Here is a 10,422-nt window from a genome sequence, read left to right as displayed (position 1 = left end):
ATAAAGGCTTCCGCGTTAAAAGTGAATTTCTGCTTTGCCATGAAAGTACGAACAATGGCGAAATCCTTACACTCGTCCCTACGAGAGCCACTCGGCCGCTCCTTATACAACTGCTGCATAGTTTGTTCCGAGTTGAGGCAGCCGATGTCCCGTCTCATTGATTGCGTGTGTTTATCGCTTTAAATCATCATTTACTTTCTAGAAGTGCTTTTAACTGACCTCCATAGCACAGCCTTGTCTGTGTTGATGCACCTACAAGAAGCACGCGAAACAATTTTCTGGCTAGTCAATGGCATATTTAGAAAAACACAGTGCGAGCGAAATTGCGGACGAGAAAGGAAAGGAGGACAAGCGCTGTTAGAGGTCAACTGCACGAAGTGTCACGAAGAAAAGCCTATTCAGGCATAATTTGGTACAATACGAAACAGCAGTTCATATACGCTGTTGGAACAGCAGTGCCATACCTTTGAGAGGCGCTGATATGAATCAGAACACCATCGGCACATCACCAGATATTATTCGCACTCTCGCTCCGGTTCGATCTAAACATCATTCCGTAAAATGGTCACTGCAAAGCTGGCTGCGTTGTGAAGGTTTCAACCAATTCCCTCTTACATTTATCCCCCATTGATTGCATGACTTGCGCTTAGAGCGCGTAAATCTGCATCACAATACAGCGCATCGTTGGCGACGCTAGCAACGGCACGACACGCAGCTGAGCAGACAAAGCTCCGTACGTGTTGCGTGTAGCGAGATCCTGTCGTCTGCTACTATCGCCCGAATGAGATACAAAGAACCCTCCTTTTTTAAACGTCTTTTCTAAACACTTTACTGGTCTCCTCAGGTTGTTGCTGGCACAATAGGTAAGAATTGTCGTGGAAAAAAAAAGACAACGATGAAGCGACGAAATGCCATCTGCAAAACATAAAATGAAAGCGAAAGACTGCGCTAATCTGCCATTTCATACACTGCCAATGGCTGACTTCCGAGACGAGGCCCCTTACTTCTGGTGCCTTCACTTTCGGGCGCCTGATGCAGCAGCCAACCCCTTAGTGGAAATCAATGCTTTTCTCGCGAAGCAGTTCAACAACTTTTTGTTAGTTTTTACATTTTCTGTATTTGCACTTTTTCTACTTGAAACAAAGAAGGATCGCAGTGCACCTATCTTTATCTTCAGAATTCGGATAAAAGTTTCTTCAACCCAGCGTTTGTGTACTAGACGGCGCCACTGTGCACACCTGCTCCTGAGCGACGCTACGGCCCGGCAAACTAGAAGTGTCGTGTTTGCGCCTTTCACAGTGCATGCAAGGCAACGGACGATGCGTACGCAAGCTCCCTGTGTACGCCCATTTCACAGTCGCAATTAACGCGACAGCGTTAGAGCCTACATTGCGATGAAAATCGGAGCGCCTTGTCACACCAATTCAGATTTGGTCGAGGGGCTTGCAGCGTCACATGTTGAGTTGCGGAATGAACATAAATAAACCTATTGTTACATTCCTCCTATATGTTCGTAGGAAGTCATTACGACATATAAGAATGTAAAGAAAATCAATTACGCTGTCAAGAAAATTGGTATAATGAGTTGGGGAGGGAATCTATAACCATTCCTTTGCGAGTCAGGCAAGCTACCACTAGGTCACTGAGAGAGGTTCGTTCGACTTGATTAAAGGCTGAGCTCTATAAACGATAAAACTCAGGCGAAGGCGACAGCGAAAAGCGACACCGCTTGTCGTGTCGCCCGGAAGACCCCCCGCAATTAGCCAGTCAGACCCCACTGGTCGTTTCCGGTTTGTCACATAGCTTCTCCTCCGGGATCTGCCTTCGCCTCAACAAACGCATAGTCGTCTTGGTCATCGCCGCTGTAGAGAAAATATTTGCTGTGGTGTAGGCAGACCCACAACATTTACATAATGAAAACAATATGCTTGTCAGTTACGGAGGGCTAACAACATTTGGAGCGGGTTATACAGGAAGGGTACTGAAGGGAGAGATGCGTGCCGAGCCGCGGTTACTGGCGCTCGATCCACCGTGTCGCTGCGCTCCAACTGTATGTACGTGCAAAAACACTCGAGGCGCGTATTCTCACTTGCATATTACAGTTTGCTCACTTACAAGCAGATTGCGGTGACAGTTTACGACAGTGATTTTACTAAGCCGGAGTGCGCAGACACCGAACTAAAGCACGCCTCCTCCTTGAATCCGTGATGTGACTTCGTCGCTGCAAGCACGCCGGCTTGGTCATTGCCACTGCAGGTACACCGCTGCCGTAGAGAAATATTTATTTGCCCTGGCAATAGGGCACACCCACAAAATTTTAGAGAGAAAACAGGTCGCGCGTGTGTTTGCTAAGCTCAAGTGCGCAAGCACGGAGACCGCTCTGCATGTCGCTGGTGCACGTCGACTGCCGCCTTCGCTTGCTTGGAGGTTGCCCACTAAGCGACGGAGAGAACGTCGCCGCGCCGCCTCGTCGCATCGCTCGCTTTTTCACGCACATTAAGCCCACTCTGAAAGGGAGACTTTGTGTGCCTTGCGGTGTATAACGTGGTCTAGCTTGATTAGTGATGCATGCTAATAAATGTGTAATTAAAAGTGAGTACTAATTAAGAAAGCAGCAAATAAACATTACCGCTTTCGCGTCATACCCTTGAGGCGGAGTGTAATTATCCTCCTAAATTTAATGCTTTACAAACTGAACCAAAGGTGGACAAAATGTGGCAGGACAAAAGGCCAAACCACACCCGTGAGTTTCCGCTGGTCCGCCGACTGTGGGTGATCGCAGCCAGCGCTGATTTTCGGTAATAATGAACCTGCCATAAAAGGTAGAAATCCATTGTGATGAAGATTACTTTCTCTTTCTTCCCCTAGCAAGGCCAAACTAGGAGCGCATAAAATGAATGTACATTTAATCATGCGGACTCTTTTATGCATTGTGGCATGACACTTTTATATCACCTTTATTTTACCGGATGCAGTGACGGAGCAGGGAAGATGGAGAGATATGACGATCTTGAAACAAGTTCCTGCCATGCTTCTTGTGCTGTTTAATGCGGGATTCCTATGGGGGCCTAGGTGGCGGGGGAGAGGGGGAAGTCGATGGCGTCTGTGGCCTGCCAGCGGAACCCATGCCCCGCGGTGGAGAGGCGAGCTATAGGGCACCAGTCTGGTTCAGGCTGCCACACATCTGTCCAGTTAGCTCGTGTACCCCATTTGTTAGCGTCCATTCTCCAGCTGGCTGCCTCCCCGTGGAGAAGGGAGCATTTGTGCTGGCCGAGCAATACCTCCCTGATCCAAGGATAGTGCTTAGCAGACGAGCACCGACGCCCAAAGGCATGCCCCTTTCTAGAGCGCAGCTCTTGCGCCCGTTCCTGGGGTGAGCCACATCGCCGTCGGCGTAACCGAGCGAACAAGAGTGCCACCGCTCGCTCATAGATGGCGCCATAGTGGTGGCGCGGGTAAAGTCGCTTGATAATTTTAAAATACCGCCACTTATAGAAATTCGCAGCCGCCGCGCAACCTAATCACTCCCTCCTCGCCTCGCATTGCCAGGCTAGAGTGTACTAGAATAGTCGGGCCGCAGGCATCTGGCTGCACACCGGGTTTCGCTTCACGCCGATTGGTCTCCCTACCGTTGCGAATGGAAACGCGCGCCGCTTGTGTTTTTGATGCGATTTTCTTTTCGGCTCACGCCATTTTTCGCCTAGCCTGGGCGCAGCGGACGCTGAACGCATTGGTTTATGTGCTGTGCGCTCGCGTTATGCCGGGCTCCTGTGCTTTAAAATGCAGTAATAGGCGTGCGGATAGCTTCGCCGTTTTAACGAACCCGCAAGGAAAGCGGGATGGCTTTCTGAGCATACAGCGGCTTCACAAAACTCGCAGAAAGGACTTCGTTCGACAACGAACAGCGTAGCAGCACTCTAGATATTTCTTTGTACTGTGAACAGCATGCATTTGAAAAGGTGAGCTTGAGCACACCTTTCCTAACAAGGAATAAGTCGTTTTTTTTACTGAAACCCAAATAGTGTCTTACAGATGAGTTATTTCAAGCTTGTTCTGCGATATCTGCATCCTTTACATGAAGGGATGATCAGCGCTTGCTTTTCCAGATTGTACTTCTCCTATTGTTGCAATTGCTTTGAATACCGCGGCCAAGTATTAGTGGGTGGTGACTGCAGTTTCCTTTTGGCTGAATTGCAGGCTCTTTTGAGAGAGTAGCAAAGTGATCGCGGATGCTTTAAGTTGATATCTACTGATATACAGTGGTCGGGAGCCTTCTGCTCAGGTTGTGAAAGCATTTCTGTCCGTTTTTTGATGCTAAAGCACTAATTCGGAGGCTGCTACTCCAAGCAAACTTTTCTTGCTTACTTGTAAAGCGCTGCATAGCAACAGTTCCATAGGAACACTATAACATTTAGCCAAGCATGGTCATGACACTTTGCCTATTAGTAATAGACACAACCAGGGTAGTCATGATCCGACCATTACTTGAACTTGGACTTTGGTGGCCCGGGCCACCCCCAAAAATCGGCACGGTTCACCCAAAAATTGACCTTGGCCATATTATACCAAAATTGATATACACGTATAATAAAACACACCCATTTGGATGGTTTCACCGGGCAATCCCCATGTTTTCGCACCGGTAACCCGAAAATTGACTTAGGCAAAATTGGACCAAAATTGATGTCGAAGTGTATCAGAACACGCCCGGTTCGATGGTCGCTTCCAGATTTGGGCCGGGCCACTCCAATATTTCGGTCATCAGTGTATAGTGGCCTGCAGTTCAAGTCCGCTCATTCAGTAGTTAGTTTTCGCTAATAAGGGGTCGACAATTTGGTGGCACTGTTCAGTCATTTGCTACCTCCAGTTCAAGTACTGTTAATTTTTTTTACGTTCGGAAATCTTTCTTTGCCATTAATTTTGATTCACTAGTTTGCGGTGACTAATTAGGTACTATTATTTGCTCATTTATTACGTCAAGCTCAGGTACTGTTACAATGACATTCAGAGAATTTTTGTAATTTTATTCACTAGATACTTCTCACTAATTAGGGGTTGGTAATTAGGTGTCACTATTTAGTCCGTTACTACCTCCAGCTTAGGTACTGCTCATTTGATTACATTCGGGCATTTTAGCTGTATTATACAGTAAATACTCCTCAGGCCGCCGCGGTAGCTCAGTGGCTATGGCGCGCGGCTGCTGACTCGAAAAACGCGGGTTTGATCGCGGCCACGGAGCAAGACTATATAGTCTTCCTCCGTGGCTGCGGCAGCTGAATTTCGAAGGAGCCGAAATTCTAGAGGCCCGTGTACTGTGTTGTCAGTGCTCATGAAAGAACCTCAGGTTGTCGAAATTTCGGGAGCCCTTCACTACGGCGTCCCTCATAACCTTTGTCGCTTTGGGACGTTAAACCCCCATAAACCAAGCCAAACCTAATTACCCCTCACGTATTAGAGGTCGGTAATTAGGTATCATTATTTAGTCTTTTACTACCTCCAGTTAAGTTACTGTCCATTTGATTACATTCGGGGCACAGCCGTTTCATTCAATGGTTACTTCTAATTAGGTTCTGGTAATTAGGTGTTACTAGTTATTCCTTTACTACATCCGGTTCAGGTACTGTTAATTTGATTACATTCATGCCATTCCGAACATTTAATTCGCTAATTACTTCACACTAATTAGGGGTCGGTAATTTGGTGCTATCATTTGGTCCTTTAATACGGAGGATTTTTAGCCGTTTCATTCACTAATTAGGAGTCACAACTCAAGTGCTAATAATTTCATTTACGTTTCACTGCATTGGCATTATGGCAGGTTTTATTCACCATTTTTCACATAAGAAACTAACAGCCACTAATTAGCAGTCACTACTCATTCACTCATTACCTGTGCATTAATTGTTAATCAGAACTGCTCTTATGCTTCTCACCTATGCATCACATCACAATCGCCATGGTACCACCACACTCAACCAAAGTCATTAAATACACGGCGCCGGTTTTTCCGCTCGACGGTTCATAAAACGATTTCGCATTAAAATTCAGGAGGTCAAGTGTGCCAGCACCTATTATTGTGGTCGATGACTGGTTGATGGCGTCGCTAACACTGTCCCATACGACACTCTGTCATATGGTTCAGATGTAATTCAATCAGGGCAGAATGGTGGGCCGGTTGGTATGGCATGTTAAAGAAGAAAATACCAGCCAAAAAAAAAGACGAACACACCAGGAGAGAACAACACAGGACAACGGCTGGAGCCAGCCGGGCTGGAGCCAACGGCTGGAGCCAGCCGTTGTCCTGTATTGTTCTCTCCTCGTATGTTCGTCTTTTTTTTTTTTGGCTGGTATTTTCTTCTTTAAGATGTAATTCACTACAGCCGCGTTCACATTACGAAACCGAACACTTGGCCTTGCTCTGCACTCGCGACTGTTGTATCGTAAGGCCTGCCAAACATGGTACAAGCGCTTTATATGCCCACACGGACTCAAGAAATCCTAAAACAGATAGCTATTGCCAACGGCAATACTAAGTTGGATACACGCATTTCAACACCTTATTTCATGGCACAGAGAGTTCATGAAGTTTCAAATGCACAAAGACATTTGTTTCGCATAAGAACGTCTTATTCAGACGTCATTAAGAGAAACGAAAACTACCAGCAAAATAACTTGCAGCATTACCAACGCTTTTACCACCATCTAAGAAGAATTGCTGAGTGAGGCCCCCAGCCAGTCCAAAAACACGCGCCAGCATTCAATGCTGGAGGGAGCGAGGACCTCGCGCTGCGGCGGCGAAGCTCTAAGAGGGTCGGTACTTAAAAATTATCAAGGGACTTTTCGCACGCCTGAAGGCGCCGGTAGCATGTGCGCGTCTAGGTTGCTTTAGGCGCGTCGTGCGCGCCGTTGTCCATCACCACTGCATGAGTGGTGGTAGGTTGGCCAGGGGAGAGGAGGTCAGTATGCGGCTTCATGCGCTGCCTCCTCGCAGTCGCGCCACACCACTCCGTTGCCGTGCAGGGCGGTGATATGTGCTGGACCCGATTGATTTTCCGAGTCGGTCATGCCACTCAGAGTTTTGTCGTCTTAGTATAAACCGTCTGCGTAAATAATCCAACACAAAGTAGTCTCAGCCAGTTGTGTGTGAAGAACGAGCGACGCAACATGTGGAAATGCTTTGTCTGCCGCTGATGCTATACGAGCTGCCTGAGCACAGGCTCAGCATCGCCACGGAGAGGACCCTGCTGTTCGGCCGCCGAAACAAAAGCTCATCGCCGCAGCCGAGAGGACCCAAGAGTTCACGGTGCTGAAATAGAGGCTAGGTGTCAAATTTCACATTAGGGAGTATCGTAATCGTCGATGGAACATTTTGTGACGTGTGCATGCTCCACCCTTGAGGTGGTTGGTTTTCTACCTCATGTGAATGCCGGCAATCATTCGGTTTGAAAGGCCGCGGATGTAGCGCCGGTTTGTGCTCAAAGCATAAGAGACCTGAGCTCCACAGCCGCCCAGAGCTGAAATACACTCGGTAGCGAACTAGTAACACATCATTGTTATATACCGATAAAGGAGACCAAGAACTTAAGAAGCGGGTATCAAGCACAGCGAAGGTATCCGGAGTAAATTCCGACACCTGAAGTCGTTCAACGCTAATGAAAACTTCAGTGAACGAATGTTTTTCACTACCTTTTCGCTTAGATTCTGTTGGCGTCAATGTCATGATGTGCTGAGTGGCCACAGATCATATAGCCAAGTGGTATTTGCAAAGTTGAGTCGAAAATAAGCTGATTGGCTTTCGGCTCTTTCTACTTGAGCGCCGCTTCGTACTTCCCATTAAACTTGATGCATTCGTGAACAGTCGCCTAGTTCAATAACGCACTGCATATACAGCAGTCAAGAAAAAGATGTGATATCTGCAGTTTTTTCTGTAAATTCAAAATATCAGAGATATAAAAAAAAACAACCCTATGAAAATTCGGAAAACTTAATTCTAAATGCGCTAGTAGGGCGCCTGTTCTTTTGGGTGTAAATTGCTGCACCTAACAGCGTGCAGAACAATTCAACAGCCACTTATCACAAGTATTTACCGAAATATTGCCCATTTACAATCCACTGCTGATTCCTGAGGCCGATATCTAGATTCTCTTTTCATACATTCACATATCTGCGCTTGGCGTGGCTCGTGCAATTGAACGCCTACCCCACCACACTAGCCCAGGACCTGATGGCATCAACACGAAACTGTTAAAAATAACCTGCGAGTACACAGCTTTCCTGCTATCTCTCATTTTCCAACAGTCACTCGATACGACATGTGTGTCAGAAGGTTGGAGGTCCGCTTATGTAATCCCGGTATTTAAATCTGGAGACAGATCCTTTCTTAGTAATTAGAGGCCAATCTCACTAACCTCGATATGTTGCAAGGTACTATAACACGAAATATACACTAACAATAAGACTCATTTTAACAAGAACCACTTGCTTCATAACAACCAGCATGCCTGCCGCAAACATTTATCGTGTCAGACACAGTTAATTGAGTTAATAACGGACCTTCATCAAGAAATCGACTCTTCTCTCTACATTGACTCTATCTTCATTGACTTCTCTAAAGCCTTTGACCGTGTGCCGCATAACCGCCTGATGATAAAAATACACAACCTGCAGCTGGGTCAACATACTACGCAGTGGATTAACGTATTTCTAACGAACCGCTTTCAGTCAGTTGAGTTAGGGAGGTTCTTATCAAGGCGTACAGGTGTTGCTCCAGGAGTACCTCAGAGTTCGGTGCTGAGTCCACTGCTTTTCTTAAGGACATCACGTCGAACATAACATCAACAATACAATTTTTTGCAGACGACTGTGTAATTTGCCGAGTAATATCGAGCCCTTGCGTCATCATTGTGTCCAGACTAACCTTGATGAGCTAACTCATTTGCGCGGCAGGTGCCAAATAGTAATTAATGCAGATAAAACAAAACATCCGAAGTTTACTTCACCTGCTAACGCAAGTCATAATGCGAACAAAGTTAATAATACTATCATTGAAACTGCAGCGTGGGCAAAATGCCTCAGTGTAAATTTTAAGTCTAATTCACTCTGGAGCACTCGTATTGAACTGATCACTACCAAAACCTTAAAAAAACTTGGTCTTCTTAAAAGTCGACGGCACCAAGCCAACCACGACACAAAACTACATGCATTCAGCATACTAATCAGGCCTGCGATAGAATACGCGCCAGTGATCTGGAACCCTCATTATACCTATTTTATTAACATGTTGGAATCTATAGAAAACCGGGCTGCTCGATTCATCCTTTCCCATTACTCTCGGTATCAAAGTTTAACAGCACTGAAAATATCGCTCCATAGCCTGCCGCTGGTCATGCGCAGAAAATTCAGCCGTTTATCTCTTTTACCATACTCTCCACCAGAGCAACACACCATTTGCAAGAGCACATCTGCTCCTGGCACCACGCACATCGGCTCGTGTAAATCATATGAAGAAGGCTAAACCCATTTTCGCTCAGACAGAACGATACAAATACTCACCTTTGGTCCTGGCAATTGACGAGTGGTATACGCTTCCTTCTAGCATTGCGGCTATCGATCGCTGGAACATCATCATTTCAAACAGCTCTTTAGTCATACTTTGAAAATTCCAGTGTAGAATGATGTGCGTGTTTTCTTTTTGTATCGCTGTGTCGTTCACTTTTTTCCTTTCGTTTGCTTCAGTGTGCGCCTGTCGGCCGTAACGTTCCTTGAAATGTTAGATGCCATGTTTTGTAACTTCTGAAGATGGGATTTTTGTTGCTTCTTTTTGTGGGATTTGCTACATGTGCGTTTTATCAAGTACCTATTCCTAGCCTTTTTTTTTTACTTGTACCTGGCTTCTTAACCTATTTATTTCTGTCTTCGGCATTTTATATTCTGTGTTGTATATTTATTAAGTTTACTTTGTTGAATCACCCCCCTATATAATTCCCCGCATTGGACCTTTAAGGCATTAAAAGAAATAAATAAAAATAAGTTAATAAATATCTGATTGTTAAATACACTATGATGCAATAATGCCGTCTTCTTCCGTCAGGAGTTGCTGAGGGCGGAACTATTTGCCTGAAGCTTATTTTCCATTTTTGTCCTTTCGTTGGCGCTTATTATTGCGTTATTTTCCGTCTCTCCAAAATTTTTATTAAATTGAGGTCGTTTTCAGGTGACATCTTATGCGATTACATGTATTACTGAGCATTTTTATAAGCTGTGTGTGGATTGTGAGGTGAAAAAAACCGCCAATAAGACTTAAATTCACAACCGTCCGCGGCCACAGTTATGGGATGAAACACCACCAGCTCTTCCTATATTTTAGAGTAGAACAGTCCACGCTTTCTGAATTTTTGAACAGATATAGGTTCAGGGGATGTC

The 10,422-nt window shown here is 45.7% G+C and overlaps 1 protein-coding gene across 2 annotated transcripts in view; it reads right to left on the bottom strand.

Moving 5' to 3' along the window:
- LOC144116268 (lysyl oxidase homolog 2-like) overlaps nucleotides 1-10,422 on the bottom strand; it is a 92,930-nt gene that overhangs the window by 7,381 nt on the left and 75,127 nt on the right. The gene's annotated exons all lie outside the window — the stretch shown is intronic.

Source organism: Amblyomma americanum, chromosome 1 (genome assembly GCF_052857255.1).
Source record: "Amblyomma americanum isolate KBUSLIRL-KWMA chromosome 1, ASM5285725v1, whole genome shotgun sequence".
Lineage (NCBI taxonomy): Eukaryota > Metazoa > Arthropoda > Arachnida > Ixodida > Ixodidae > Amblyomma > Amblyomma americanum.
The sequence above is the reverse complement of the archived record's forward strand: the minus strand, read 5'-3'. Positions and strand labels throughout refer to the sequence as shown.